The following is a 15,325-nucleotide window of genomic DNA, read 5'->3' on the forward strand; positions in this document are numbered from 1 at the left end:
AGCTGACCCTCTACTCCCTGCCAATGTGCGCCCCCCATCTAAACCCCCCCAACCAGGCCCAGCTCACCAGTACCACCTGCCCAGTAGCACCGTGGGCCAGGCACAGCTGAAAAGGAAGAGGAACATTGCTTCAGCCCCAGTGGTTTTGTCACCGCCAGCTGAGAAACCTCAAACCCAGCGGCAACTCCTCCCTGCTCCACCCACAGGTGCTCAACTGGTGATGTTGACACCAACGGCCTCACAGGGACTAACAGGGCCTGTCCTACTTGCTGCTCCACAGGCTCTCAGTGTCAGCCTCTCCTCTGCCCCTTCTGCTCCTGTTGCTGCACCGGTTCGAAAACTGACTCGCAAAGTACAGCACAACACGTGTAAAAAATGCGGGCAGTTCAGGACAGCGGAGACTGGGCATAGCCAATACAAGGGCATTATATACTGCCCCTCTGTAGAGACAGTACCAAAGGAGCAGTGGTTGGAGGATATAAAAAAAACGAGATAAAAAAAAAAAAAAAAACCTGATATTTGATCTGAAGTTTTATTTATGTGCATAGTTTTTTTTTATTTTTTATTATTATTTTATTTTTATTTATTTTTTTGCACAAGAGAAATGGGAACTTAAGTTTTATTTATGTTTAAAGAATGCACAAGAGCCATGGACATTGGAAAGTTTTATTTATGTGTATAGTTTTGTTTTCTGTTCTTTTGCACTTGCAAAGAATGCACAAGAGCCATGGACATTGGAAAGTTTTATTTATGTGTATAGTTTTGTTTTCTGTTCTTTTGCACTTGCAAAGAATAGTAATAGTAAATAGTATTGTTCTGTGCTTTCTGTTATTTTGCACTCACAAAGACTAAACAAGAGCCATGGACATTTTTAAGTTTTATTTATGTGTATTGGTCTGTGCTTTCTGTTCGTTTGCATTTGTAATGAATGCACAAGAGCCATGGACAATGGAAAGGAGTATTTATGTGTATTTTTCTTTTTCTGTTCTGTTGCATATGCAACATAATAACTAAAATAATAAAAATGTGAATGAGTCAAGGAATTAATGAATAATTGGCCATGACTGATTGAAAAAATAAAAGTTTTGTCATGATTAAAATAACTCTCTTTTTTGTATGTTTTAATTTTCTACAGTATCATTCAAAGGTTATAGGCACTATAAAATTTAAATTGTTTAGAAATTTGAGGATTCTTTCAGAAATAAATGGACTATTTTTAATATAATTTTTATAAAATAATTGCAGCTAATATATTTAAACTAAAAGTGCAACTGTGAATAAGATATCAACTATCAGTAATATAGAATTAATAAAATGTTCATTTGTCATTTCAGAAATAATTTAATTAATGTGGGCATCATTTATGTGATTTTTACTGATGAAAAACAGTGAATTACAGCATTAAGTAACAACGTTAATTTCTGGCAACAGTGGGATTCGAACCGGCAACCTTGTGATCAACCTTTTTCCCATATAAATGAATAGGAAAACATTTAAAAAAAAGTTTTAAAAATAATTTATTGTAAACATACACTTCCAAAAGCATGGATTTGGAGCACAAAGGGATTAAAGTCCCTTTCTTCACTTCTCTCCTCATTTTTTTCCCTTTTTTCTCTCTTTTTTCCCTTCTTTTCTCTTCTCCCCCTTCTTCCCCCTCCCTTCCATTTCTTCCCCTCCCTTAACAGACTATTGTTCCCCAGCTTTGGCGCAATAGGTTAGCGCGTTCGGCTGTTAACCGAAAGGTTGGTGGTTCAAGCCCACCCAGGGACGCAGGAAGCTTTTCGCTGCCGTTCCGCCATGTGTCCGCAAGCTTCAGAGTTTAGCACACAGGGAACCTTTTCACTAACGCAGCGTTCGTAGCCCTTTTTGAGCGCTTACAGCTTTGTCAGTTGCCTTGTGTCAAAAGAAGACAGAGGGTGGTAGGTGAAGGTTTGCATCGGCTCAAGTTTGCTGTTCATGTTTTGTTCCGAGCGGTGGAGGCCCGTGTTCCAGGGAGGTCCTGCTCAAAAGCCCCACTAGGAGCACCACAAAATGCCATTAAAATCCTAACTTTACCCGCAAGAGGTTTTCCCAAGCCTGTGCAAAAAGTGAGGCGCCGTTTCACGCTCAAAATTTGGCCTCTGATAAAAACCGCGAACGGGCCCGCGGCAGTCCAACGCAGCCGCCCGGCTAGCTCAGTCGGTAGAGCATGAGACTCTTAATCTCAGGGTCGTGGGTTCGAGCCCCACGTTGGGCGTATCTATTGGCTTTCTCTCAATTCCCAACGGGCGCTCAGTTTCCAGCGATTCTCTTGACCTGTGTGGCACGCACGGCGTTAATTTGTTTGCCACCGCACCCCAGAGGAGCATAGGTCATCGGTCTCTGTGGCGCAATCGGTTAGCGCGTTCGGCTGTTAACCGAAAGGTTGGTGGTTCAAGCCCACCCAGGGACGCAGGAAGCTTTTCGCTGCCGTTCCGCCATGTGTCCGCAAGCTTCAGAGTTTAGCACACAGGGAACCTGTTCACTAACGCAGCGTTCGTAGCCGTTTTTGAGCGCTTACAGCTTTGTCAGTTGCCTTGTGTCAAAAGAAGACAGAGGGTGGTAGGTGAAGGTTTGCATCGGCTCAAGTTTGCTGTTCATGTTTTGTTCCGAGCGGTGGAGGCCCGTGTTCCAGGGAGGTCCTGCTCAAAACCCCCACTAGGAGCACCACAAAATGCCATTAAAATCACATTCAAATAATATAGTGTCAGAATTTGCAAACTGTATTCACGCAGCGGGACAGAGCTGCATGCCTGGAACGTTTGTGGAGTTGCCTGAACTTGTAACCTATCGGGCTTTCGGACAAGAGGTCAATCGATTTGCCGCACTTCTATATGTACTAGCATCTTTGTATTTTCAGTTTGCGGTTGGAGGTTGGGTCCTCCGATTTTTGCTGGATGGCTCACTATTTGCCTTTGGTAATTAGGAGAAGTTTGCCTTCAGTGACCGCTCTCTCTCTCTTGCCACAGATGGAAACGGAACTTTAACTCCGGGCTTTTGATTGTGCATGTTATCGGCCTGCTCTGCTTGTTCAACCTGTGTTCCCCAGCAACAGGCATGGCTAAAACAAACAGAGAACACTCTAAGCCAGGGGTGTCCAAACTCTGTCCTGGAGGGCCACTGTCCTGTAGAGTTTCGCTACAACCAGCTCCAGAAGACCCGCCTGGAAGACTCTAGTCTCCCTGGTGAGACCTTGATTAGCTGGTTCAGGTGTGTTTTCATAGGGGTTGGAGCTAAGCTCTGCAGGACAAGGGCCCTCCAGGACCGAGTGTGAACGCCCCTGCTCTAAGCCTACCGCTACGCTTAACCCTAACTTTACCCTCAAGAGGTTTTCCCAAGCCTGTGCAAAAAGTGAGGCGCCGTTTCGCGCTCAAAATTTGGCCTCTGATAAAAACCGCGAACGGGCCCGCAGCAGTTCAGCGCAGCTGCCCGGCTAGCTCAGTCGGTAGAGCATGAGACTCTTAATCTCAGGGTCGTGGGTTCGAGCTCCACGTTGGGCGTATCTATTGGCTTTCTCTCAATTCCCAATTGACTCTCAGTTTCCAGCGAGTCTTTTGACCTGTGTGGCACGCACGACGTTAATTTGTTTGCCACCGCACCCCAGAGGAGCGTACGTCACAGGTCTCTGTGGCGCAATCGGTTAGCGCGTTCGGCTGTTAACCGAAAGGTTGGTGGTTCAAGCCCACCCAGTAACGCAGGAAGCTTTTCGCTGCCGTTCCGCCATGTGTCCGCAAGCTTCAGAGTTTAGCACACAGGGAACCTGTTCACTAACGCAGCGTTCGTAGCCCTTTTTGAGCGCTTACAGCTTTGTCAGTTGCCTTGTGTCAAAAGAAGACAGAGGGTGGTAGGTGAAGGTTTGCATCGGCTTAAGTTTGCTGTGGCGTGTTCATGTTTTGTTTTCCGGGTGGTGGAGGCCCGTGTTCCATGGAGGTCCTGCTCAAAACCCCATCTAGGAGCACCACAAAATGCCATGAAAATCACATTCAAATAATATAGTGTCGGAATTTGCAAACTGTATTCACGCAGCGGGACAGAACTCCATGCCTGGAACGTTTGTGGAGTTGCCTGAACTTGTAACCTATCGGGCTTTCGGACAAGAGGTCAATCGATTTGCCGCACTTCTATATGTACTAGCATCTTTGTATTTTCAGTTTGCGGTTGGAGGTTGGGTCCTCCGATTTTTGCTGGATGGCTCACTATTTGCCTTTGGTAATTAGGAGAAGTTTGCCTTCAGTGACCGCTCTCTCTCTCTTGCCACAGATGGAAACGTAACTTTATCTCCGGGCTTTTGATTTTGCATGTTATCGGCCTGCTCTGCTTGTTCAACCTGTGTTCCCCAGCAACAGGCATGGCTAAAACAAACAGAGAACACTCTAAGCCAGGGGTGTCCAAACTCTGTCCTGGAGGGCCACTGTCCTGTAGAGTTTCGCTACAACCAGCTCCAGAAGACCCGCCTGGAAGACTCTAGTCTCCCTAGTGAGACCTTGATTAGCTGGTTCAGGTGTGTTTTCATAGTGGTTGGAGCTAAGCTCTGCAGGACAAGGGCCCTCCAGGACCGAGTGTGAACGCCCCTGCTCTAAGCCTACCGCTACGCTTAACCCTAACTTTACCCGCAAGAGGTTTTCCCAAGCCTGTGCAAAAAGTGAGGCGCCGTTTCGCGCTCAAAATTTGGCCTCTGATAAAAACCGCGAACGGGCCCGCAGCAGTTCAACGCAGCTGCCCGGCTAGCTCAGTCGGTAGAGCATGAGACTCTTAATCTCAGGGTCGTGGGTTCGAGCTCCACGTTGGGCGTATCTATTGGCTTTCTCTCAATTCCCAATTGACTCTCAGTTTCCAGCGAGTCTTTTGACCTGTGTGGCACGCACGGCGTTAATTTGTTTGCCACCGCACCCCAGAGGAGCATATGTCACAGGTCTCTGTGGCGCAATAGGTTAGCGAGTTCGGCTGTTAACCGAAAGGTTGGTGGTTCAAGCCCACCCAGGGACGCAGGAAGCTTTTCGCTGCCGTTCCGCCATGTGTCCGCAAGCTTCAGAGTTTAGCACACAGGGAACCTTTTCACTAACGCAGCGTTCGTAGCCCTTTTTGAGCGCTTACAGCTTTGTCAGTTGCCTTGTGTCAAAAGAAGACAGAGGGTGGTAGGTGAAGGTTTGCATCGGCTCAAGTTTGCTGTTCATGTTTTGTTCCGAGCGGTGGAGGCCCGTGTTCCAGGGAGGTCCTGCTCAAAAGCCCCACTAGGAGCACCACAAAATGCCATTAAAATCCTAACTTTACCCGCAAGAGGTTTTCCCAAGCCTGTGCAAAAAGTGAGGCGCCGTTTCGCGCTCAAAATTTGGCCTCTGATAAAAACCGCGAACGGGCCCGCGGCAGTCCAACGCAGCCGCCCGGCTAGCTCAGTCGGTAGAGCATGAGACTCTTAATCTCAGGGTCGTGGATTCGAGCCCCACGTTGGGCGTATCTATTGGCTTTCTCTCAATTCCCAACGGGCGCTCAGTTTCCAGCGATTCTCTTGACCTGTGTGGCACGCACGGCGTTAATTTGTTTGCCACCGCACCCCAGAGGAGCATAGGTCATCGGTCTCTGTGGCGCAATCGGTTAGCGCGTTCGGCTGTTAACCGAAAGGTTGGTGGTTCAAGCCCACCCAGGGACGCAGGAAGCTTTTCGCTGCCGTTCCGCCATGTGTCCGCAAGCTTCAGAGTTTAGCACACAGGGAACCTGTTCACTAACGCAGCGTTCGTAGCCCTTTTTGAGCGCTTACAGCTTTGTCAGTTGCCTTGTGTCAAAAGAAGACAGAGGGTGGTAGGTGAAGGTTTGCATCGGCTTAAGTTTGCTGTGGCGTGTTCATGTTTTGTTTTCCGGGTGGTGGAGGCCCGTGTTCCATGGAGGTCCTGCTCAAAACCCCATCTAGGAGCACCACAAAATGCCATGAAAATCACATTCAAATAATATAGTGTCGGAATTTGCAAACTGTATTCACGCAGCGGGACAGAACTCCATGCCTGGAACGTTTGTGGAGTTGCCTGAACTTGTAACCTATCGGGCTTTCGGACAAGAGGTCAATCGATTTGCCGCACTTCTATATGTACTAGCATCTTTGTATTTTCAGTTTGCGGTTGGAGGTTGGGTCCTCCGATTTTTGCTGGATGGCTCACTATTTGCCTTTGGTAATTAGGAGAAGTTTGCCTTCAGTGACCGCTCTCTCTCTTGCCACAGATGGAAACGTAACTTTATCTCCGGGCTTTTGATTTTGCATGTTATCGGCCTGCTCTGCTTGTTCAACCTGTGTTCCCCAGCAACAGGCATGGCTAAAACAAACAGAGAACACTCTAAGCCAGGGGTGTCCAAACTCTGTCCTGGAGGGCCACTGTCCTGTAGAGTTTCGCTACAACCAGCTCCAGAAGACCCGCCTGGAAGACTCTAGTCTCCCTAGTGAGACCTTGATTAGCTGGTTCAGGTGTGTTTTCATAGTGGTTGGAGCTAAGCTCTGCAGGACAAGGGCCCTCCAGGACCGAGTGTGAACGCCCCTGCTCTAAGCCTACCGCTACGCTTAACCCTAACTTTACCCGCAAGAGGTTTTCCCAAGCCTGTGCAAAAAGTGAGGCGCCGTTTCGCGCTCAAAATTTGGCCTCTGATAAAAACCGCGAACGGGCCCGCAGCAGTTCAACGCAGCTGCCCGGCTAGCTCAGTCGGTAGAGCATGAGACTCTTAATCTCAGGGTCGTGGGTTCGAGCTCCACGTTGGGCGTATCTATTGGCTTTCTCTCAATTCCCAATTGACTCTCAGTTTCCAGCGAGTCTTTTGACCTGTGTGGCACGCACGGCGTTAATTTGTTTGCCACCGCACCCCAGAGGAGCATATGTCACAGGTCTCTGTGGCGCAATAGGTTAGCGCGTTCGGCTGTTAACCGAAAGGTTGGTGGTTCAAGCCCACCCAGGGACGCAGGAAGCTTTTCGCTGCCGTTCCGCCATGTGTCCGCAAGCTTCAGAGTTTAGCACACAGGGAACCTTTTCACTAACGCAGCGTTCGTAGCCCTTTTTGAGCGCTTACAGCTTTGTCAGTTGCCTTGTGTCAAAAGAAGACAGAGGGTGGTAGGTGAAGGTTTGCATCGGCTCAAGTTTGCTGTTCATGTTTTGTTCCGAGCGGTGGAGGCCCGTGTTCCAGGGAGGTCCTGCTCAAAAGCCCCACTAGGAGCACCACAAAATGCCATTAAAATCCTAACTTTACCCGCAAGAGGTTTTCCCAAGCCTGTGCAAAAAGTGAGGCGCCGTTTCGCGCTCAAAATTTGGCCTCTGATAAAAACCGCGAACGGGCCCGCGGCAGTCCAACGCAGCCGCCCGGCTAGCTCAGTCGGTAGAGCATGAGACTCTTAATCTCAGGGTCGTGGATTCGAGCCCCACGTTGGGCGTATCTATTGGCTTTCTCTCAATTCCCAACGGGCGCTCAGTTTCCAGCGATTCTCTTGACCTGTGTGGCACGCACGGCGTTAATTTGTTTGCCACCGCACCCCAGAGGAGCATAGGTCATCGGTCTCTGTGGCGCAATCGGTTAGCGCGTTCGGCTGTTAACCGAAAGGTTGGTGGTTCAAGCCCACCCAGGGACGCAGGAAGCTTTTCGCTGCCGTTCCGCCATGTGTCCGCAAGCTTCAGAGTTTAGCACACAGGGAACCTGTTCACTAACGCAGCGTTCGTAGCCCTTTTTGAGCGCTTACAGCTTTGTCAGTTGCCTTGTGTCAAAAGAAGACAGAGGGTGGTAGGTGAAGGTTTGCATCGGCTCAAGTTTGCTGTTCATGTTTTGTTCCGAGCGGTGGAGGCCCGTGTTCCAGGGAGGTCCTGCTCAAAACCCCCACTAGGAGCACCACAAAATGCCATTAAAATCACATTCAAATAATATAGTGTCAGAATTTGCAAACTGTATTCACGCAGCGGGACAGAGCTGCATGCCTGGAACGTTTGTGGAGTTGCCTGAACTTGTAACCTATCGGGCTTTCGGACAAGAGGTCAATCGATTTGCCGCACTTCTATATGTACTAGCATCTTTGTATTTTCAGTTTGCGGTTGGAGGTTGGGTCCTCCGATTTTTGCTGGATGGTTCACTATTTGCCTTTGGTAATTAGGAGAAGTTTGCCTTCAGTGACCGCTCTCTCTCTCTTGCCACAGATGGAAACGGAACTTTAACTCCGGGCTTTTGATTGTGCATGTTATCGGCCTGCTCTGCTTGTTCAACCTGTGTTCCCCAGCAACAGGCATGGCTAAAACAAACAGAGAACACTCTAAGCCAGGGGTGTCCAAACTCTGTCCTGGAGGGCCACTGTCCTGTAGAGTTTCGCTACAACCAGCTCCAGAAGACCCGCCTGGAAGACTCTAGTCTCCCTGGTGAGACCTTGATTAGCTGGTTCAGGTGTGTTTTCATAGGGGTTGGAGCTAAGCTCTGCAGGACAAGGGCCCTCCAGGACCGAGTGTGAACGCCCCTGCTCTAAGCCTACCGCTACGCTTAACCCTAACTTTACCCTCAAGAGGTTTTCCCAAGCCTGTGCAAAAAGTGAGGCGCCGTTTCGCGCTCAAAATTTGGCCTCTGATAAAAACCGCGAACGGGCCCGCAGCAGTTCAGCGCAGCTGCCCGGCTAGCTCAGTCGGTAGAGCATGAGACTCTTAATCTCAGGGTCGTGGGTTCGAGCTCCACGTTGGGCGTATCTATTGGCTTTCTCTCAATTCCCAATTGACTCTCAGTTTCCAGCGAGTCTTTTGACCTGTGTGGCACGCACGACGTTAATTTGTTTGCCACCGCACCCCAGAGGAGCATACGTCACAGGTCTCTGTGGCGCAATTGGTTAGCGCGTTCGGCTGTTAACCGAAAGGTTGGTGGTTCAAGCCCACCCAGGGACGCAGGAAGCTTTTCGCTGCCGTTCCGCCATGTGTCCGCAAGCTTCAGAGTTTAGCACACAGGGAACCTGTTCACTAACGCAGCGTTCGTAGCCCTTTTTGAGCGCTTACAGCTTTGTCAGTTGCCTTGTGTCAAAAGAAGACAGAGGGTGGTAGGTGAAGGTTTGCATCGGCTTAAGTTTGCTGTGGCGTGTTCATGTTTTGTTTTCCGGGTGGTGGAGGCCCGTGTTCCATGGAGGTCCTGCTCAAAACCCCATCTAGGAGCACCACAAAATGCCATGAAAATCACATTCAAATAATATAGTGTCGGAATTTGCAAACTGTATTCACGCAGCGGGACAGAACTCCATGCCTGGAACGTTTGTGGAGTTGCCTGAACTTGTAACCTATCGGGCTTTCGGACAAGAGGTCAATCGATTTGCCGCACTTCTATATGTACTAGCATCTTTGTATTTTCAGTTTGCGGTTGGAGGTTGGGTCCTCCGATTTTTGCTGGATGGCTCACTATTTGCCTTTGGTAATTAGGAGAAGTTTGCCTTCAGTGACCGCTCTCTCTCTCTTGCCACAGATGGAAACGGAACTTTAACTCCGGGCTTTTGATTTTGCATGTTATCGGCCTGCTCTGCTTGTTCAACCTGTGTTCCCCAGCAACAGGCATGGCTAAAACAAACAGAGAACACTCTAAGCCAGGGGTGTCCAAACTCTGTCCTGGAGGGCCACTGTCCTGTAGAGTTTCGCTACAACCAGCTCCAGAAGACCCGCCTGGAAGACTCTAGTCTCCCTAGTGAGACCTTGATTAGCTGGTTCAGGTGTGTTTTCATAGTGGTTGGAGCTAAGCTCTGCAGGACAAGGGCCCTCCAGGACCGAGTGTGAACGCCCCTGCTCTAAGCCTACCGCTACGCTTAACCCTAACTTTACCCGCAAGAGGTTTTCCCAAGCCTGTGCAAAAAGTGAGGCGCCGTTTCGCGCTCAAAATTTGGCCTCTGATAAAAACCGCGAACGGGCCCGCAGCAGTTCAACGCAGCTGCCCGGCTAGCTCAGTCGGTAGAGCATGAGACTCTTAATCTCAGGGTCGTGGGTTCGAGCTCCACGTTGGGCGTATCTATTGGCTTTCTCTCATTTCCCAATTGACTCTCAGTTTCCAGCGAGTCTTTTGACCTGTGTGGCACGCACGGCGTTAATTTGTTTGCCACCGCACCCCAGAGGAGCATATGTCACAGGTCTCTGTGGCGCAATAGGTTAGCGCGTTCGGCTGTTAACCGAAAGGTTGGTGGTTCAAGCCCACCCAGGGACGCAGGAAGCTTTTCGCTGCCGTTCCGCCATGTGTCCGCAAGCTTCAGAGTTTAGCACACAGGGAACCTTTTCACTAACGCAGCGTTCGTAGCCCTTTTTGAGCGCTTACAGCTTTGTCAGTTGCCTTGTGTCAAAAGAAGACAGAGGGTGGTAGGTGAAGGTTTGCATCGGCTCAAGTTTGCTGTTCATGTTTTGTTCCGAGCGGTGGAGGCCCGTGTTCCAGGGAGGTCCTGCTCAAAAGCCCCACTAGGAGCACCACAAAATGCCATTAAAATCCTAACTTTACCCGCAAGAGGTTTTCCCAAGCCTGTGCAAAAAGTGAGGCGCCGTTTCGCGCTCAAAATTTGGCCTCTGATAAAAACCGCGAACGGGCCCGCGGCAGTCCAACGCAGCCGCCCGGCTAGCTCAGTCGGTAGAGCATGAGACTCTTAATCTCAGGGTCGTGGGTTCGAGCCCCACGTTGGGCGTATCTATTGGCTTTCTCTCAATTCCCAACGGGCGCTCAGTTTCCAGCGATTCTCTTGACCTGTGTGGCACGCACGGCGTTAATTTGTTTGCCACCGCACCCCAGAGGAGCATAGGTCATCGGTCTCTGTGGCGCCACTTGGAGCAGGATCGTCTGTCTCCGGCCGTCTCCTCGTCCAATCATAGAGCGTTCTCTCCATTGTGAGAATGGACGAGAGCCAATCATCGAGCGTTCTCTCCATTGTGAGAATGGACGAGAGCCAATCATCGAGCGTTCTCTCCATTGTGAGAATGGACGAGAACCAATCATCGAGTGTTCGCTCCATTGTGAGAATGGACGAGAGCCAATCAGTCTCCTTTGTGAGAATGGACGCGAGCCAATCGCGTTGCAGAACGAGAATGGACACAGCCACTCAGCGTGCTCCATTCAGAGTCAGAAAAAAAAACAGCGCAGCAGAATAACGGATAACTCAGCAAAGTAAGTAATAAATGTTTTTTTCCTCTCTGTTTTCTGTGTTCTGAACTGGTAATTCGTTACGTTTTCGTCCGTCATTCATCAGTTTTTTGCATTTATAAACCGCGACTTGATAACGATTTATAACGACTTGCCCATAATAAACACCATTTGCCTTTAGTCGTAAGTTACTTATTAAACTCCTATTAGTCGTTTTGAATGGTGAAAAAAGTGTTACATCTGTAGCTGTAACTTAGTCATTCCTTATGAAATTCACCATGGTTTTACTATAGTGAAGTGTAGTAACGTTAACCGTGTTGTGTTTTCGGCAGATCGATTACAACTGTGTAAACACAGTCTATCTACAAATAAAAGTCTGAATGAAAAAAAACAACAACAACAACTTTATACTTGTAGATATAGTCGTTTACTATGGTTTTACTATAGTGAAAGTGTAACAACGTTTTTTTTTTTTTTTTGTCATATCAGTTTTCAACTGTATAAACACAGTTTTGCTATAAATAAAAATATGAATGAAAAAAAAACAACGTGATGCATGTAGATATAATCATTTACCATGATTTTACTATAGTGAAAGTGTAGTAACCATGTTTTAGTGAAAGTGTAGTAACCATGTTTTGTTTTCATGACTTACAATCTAACATATCAAACACCATTTGCCTGTGATTTTTCATATTAAACACCATTTAGTCTTTTTGAAGTTCACTTACTTTGGATGAAAGACAATGTAAAGTTGTAGACATACTAATTTCTTATGAAAATATAATGTTTTGTGTTTGCAGATCGATTACTATTTGTATAAACACAGATACAAGTCCTACAAATAATAATTTCAATGAAAAAGCAATGTAAAAACAATGTAATAGTTGTTGATATAGACATCCCTTTCAAAAAATAACCATGGTTTTACTATACAGAAGTGTAGTTATTGTGTTCTTTTTTTCCAGATTGATTACCATGTTTAACCACAGTTTTTACCTAATTTAAAAATGCATTTAATTTTTTGGGGGAGGATAACACTTTATTTTACATTGTCATTATTACACGCTATATGTAGTTACTATAGAAATAGATAAAATGAGACAAGAGCTGATAAAATGTAAAAACTGTAACTTGAATTCAATGTAAGTCGCTTTGGATAAAAGTCTCTGCTGAATGCATAAATGTAAATGTAAATAACAGTAAATTATGCATAATTGGATGCAACTAACCATAAACCAAAGCAAACACTAATCTTACCCCTACAGTAAGTGCATGTAGTAATTTAATATTCAAATGCCTACATGTATAATTGAAGTGCAACAATAAAGTGTAACCTTGTTTTGCTTTATTTGTAGTAAAATAATATTTAATTGTTGTAATGGGTGCTATTATTTAGTTACTTTGAATATATATAATTGTATCATTAAAAACATCTGTGTAGTTGGCCAGTACTGGCAAAAATGAACATTATTTCCATATTATGTTCAGATGAGCACCAAGCCAAAGAGCCACAAGGCCATGGGTGATGGCGAGTGGATGGCCAGGTTGAGGGCTTTTGCCAGCTCTGGGGTTTGGCCTTCTGGAGGAGGCAATAGACCAGCACCACGGCAGCGGAAGTGGTACGACCTCTACCAGAAGGTAAAGTTACCAGAATCTTATTATATAATATGTAGTATGCAGGTCACAATGGTGCAGACCATTTCAGTAAACAGTAAAATTCTTATTTTTCAGATTGAGAAATGCCCCCTGCAGGCTCATGGGCAGACCACCCTCTTTGGTGGCTCCACAGCTTGCAGTTGTGGATTCCACACCACCAAGGTGATCTATTTAAAAATGACATAATATTGCATCACATATCACAATGCTGTTGTGCTGTTTCACTACATCTTATGCTCTTCTGCTGTTGTTTTCACAGCCTGCCACTGTTACTTCAACACAGGCCACTGCTGCACCTCCACAGTCTGAGGCTTCAGACTCGGCTCCTGCCCCACGGTCATTCCTGAGGCCCCCTCCTTCTTTATCAATGGTGAATATTGTCTTTGTAATTAATGTGTACTTCGAATCATTTTGAATTTGTTTGACATGAATATACAGCCCACCAAGGTCAGAATGATTCTAGCATACTCCTGCAGACTGATCAGACAAGCCATTCACATTTTTACATACACACACACACACACAAAGAACATTATAGACTCCAAGTAAAAGACAAAAAAGGAAAATATAATGTATGCAACTTGCATCACCTTGCATCATGCTTTGTTTCTCTTTTTAGTTCACTAAATCACGGTTTGGTGGGTCACAGTTGGCTTCACTAAAGCCGAATTTAGTAGATAGGAGGACCCCCAGCCCTTCTCCATCCTCTGTGAGGACCCCCAGCCCTTCTCCTCCCAGCCCCTCGCCTTCTCCATCCTCACACCTCTCTGTGAGGACCCCCAGCCCCTCTCCATCCTCTGTGAGGACACCAACTGTGGCCTCTGTGAGGACCCCCAGCCCTTCTCCATCCTCTGTGAGGACCCCCAGCCCCTCTCCATCCTCTGTGAGGACACCAACTGTGGCCTCTGTGAGGACCCCCAGCCCTTCTCCATCCTCTGTGAGGACCCCCAGCCCATCCCCATCCTCTGGGAGGACTCCATGTATGGCCTCTGTGAGGACCCCCAGCCCTTCTCCATCCTCTGTGAGGACACCAACTGTGGCCTCTGTGAGGACCCCCAGCCCTTCTCCATCCTCTGTGAGGACCCCCAGCCCATCCCCATCCTCTGGGAGGACTCCATGTATGGCCTCTGTGAGGACCCCCAGCCCTTCTCCATCCTCTGTGAGGACACCAACTGTGGCCTCTGTGAGGACCCCCAGCCCTTCTCCATCCTCTGTGAGGACCCCCAGCCCATCCCCATCCTCTGGGAGGACTCCATGTATGGCCTCTGTGAGGACCCCCAGCCCTTCTCCATCCTCTGTGAGGACACCAACTGTGGCTGCTGGGAGGACCCCGAGCCCAGCCCCATCCTCATTGCAGACCCACATTCCTGCTCCATTCTCTGTGAGTATATTAGCACCAATTTATTGGACAGACTGTGGTGTATATTAGTGCAGCCTATATTTATGCAAAAATCTAATTGTCATCCAAACAGGAGGAGCCTGGAAGAGTCCAGCAAGCCCCTGCTGAGGCCTCAGCTTCATTCTGGCTGCCAGGTGAATTAGGCAAGACCATCCCTGTGCAGGACCAGGGGTGGATTGCCAACACCTTATTTCACTCTGGCAAGCTGCGACCAGATTTGAAGCTGTGGTATGAGCCTCCCGTCCCGGCCCTCATTTACCACCAGACACCAACACCTGACCGGTTCTTCACCCATCGGCTGATGGTGTGGATGCCCTACCACCTGTGGAAGGTGAAGGTTTTCTGTCCTTGTGGCAAGAACCTGACGGGTTATGGTGTCCACAAGAGGGCCAGGAAGGTCCTGGACATCGACAGGTACTACCTGATGGTAACAGAGACACTCAGGTGCACTGTGTGTTCTCTGAACTATCTGTCAACAAGCCAGACTGTCCGGGACCAGCTTGACCTGCCGCACCAGAAAATGTTCCGGCTGATCCTGACCCGCAAGTGAGTAAAGTAGTCTAAAGATGGTTATTGTGAAGACTTAAACCACTGAAATGTCCCCCCTAATGAACATGTAAATAATCACAGCAACAATGTGCTTTTCAGGTATGCCTGTGACATTCGTGTTATTAGGCTGCTTCGGGACCGGACACTGGGCAACAGTCCAGCTCGATTGGTGCGGCAGTTGAAAGAGAACCATGGGGAGGAATGGCTGAATCGGTTGGCACACTATCTTGGGGAGTGTGCTGACTTTGTCAATCGACCCAGCCTCAATACGGTGGTCTGCCAGGAGCCTCCAGACCCAATCGACATCCCCACCAGTCGTTGGCTGCTGTCAGTATACGGTAGGGATATCCTCTCCAGAATTGGACATATAAAGGCCAGCATCACATCCATCTTTGGCAATATCTTAAAGATGGATTCCACAAAAAAGGTAAAAATTTTTTTGACTCTGTTACGCTCTGTAATGTTCATAAATACCATCAGATAGACATTCATATTATTGTCATTGCAAACGTTACATGACAAATGTTTACAAATATTACATTTGTAAATTCCAGATCACAAAGAAGCTGGCTGGCCATGGACGGGGGACAGCACTCTGGGTAACCTCCATTG

The sequence above is a fragment of the Barbus barbus genome (assembly GCF_936440315.1).
Source record: "Barbus barbus genome assembly, chromosome: 4".
NCBI classification, from domain to species: Eukaryota; Metazoa; Chordata; class Actinopteri; order Cypriniformes; family Cyprinidae; genus Barbus; species Barbus barbus.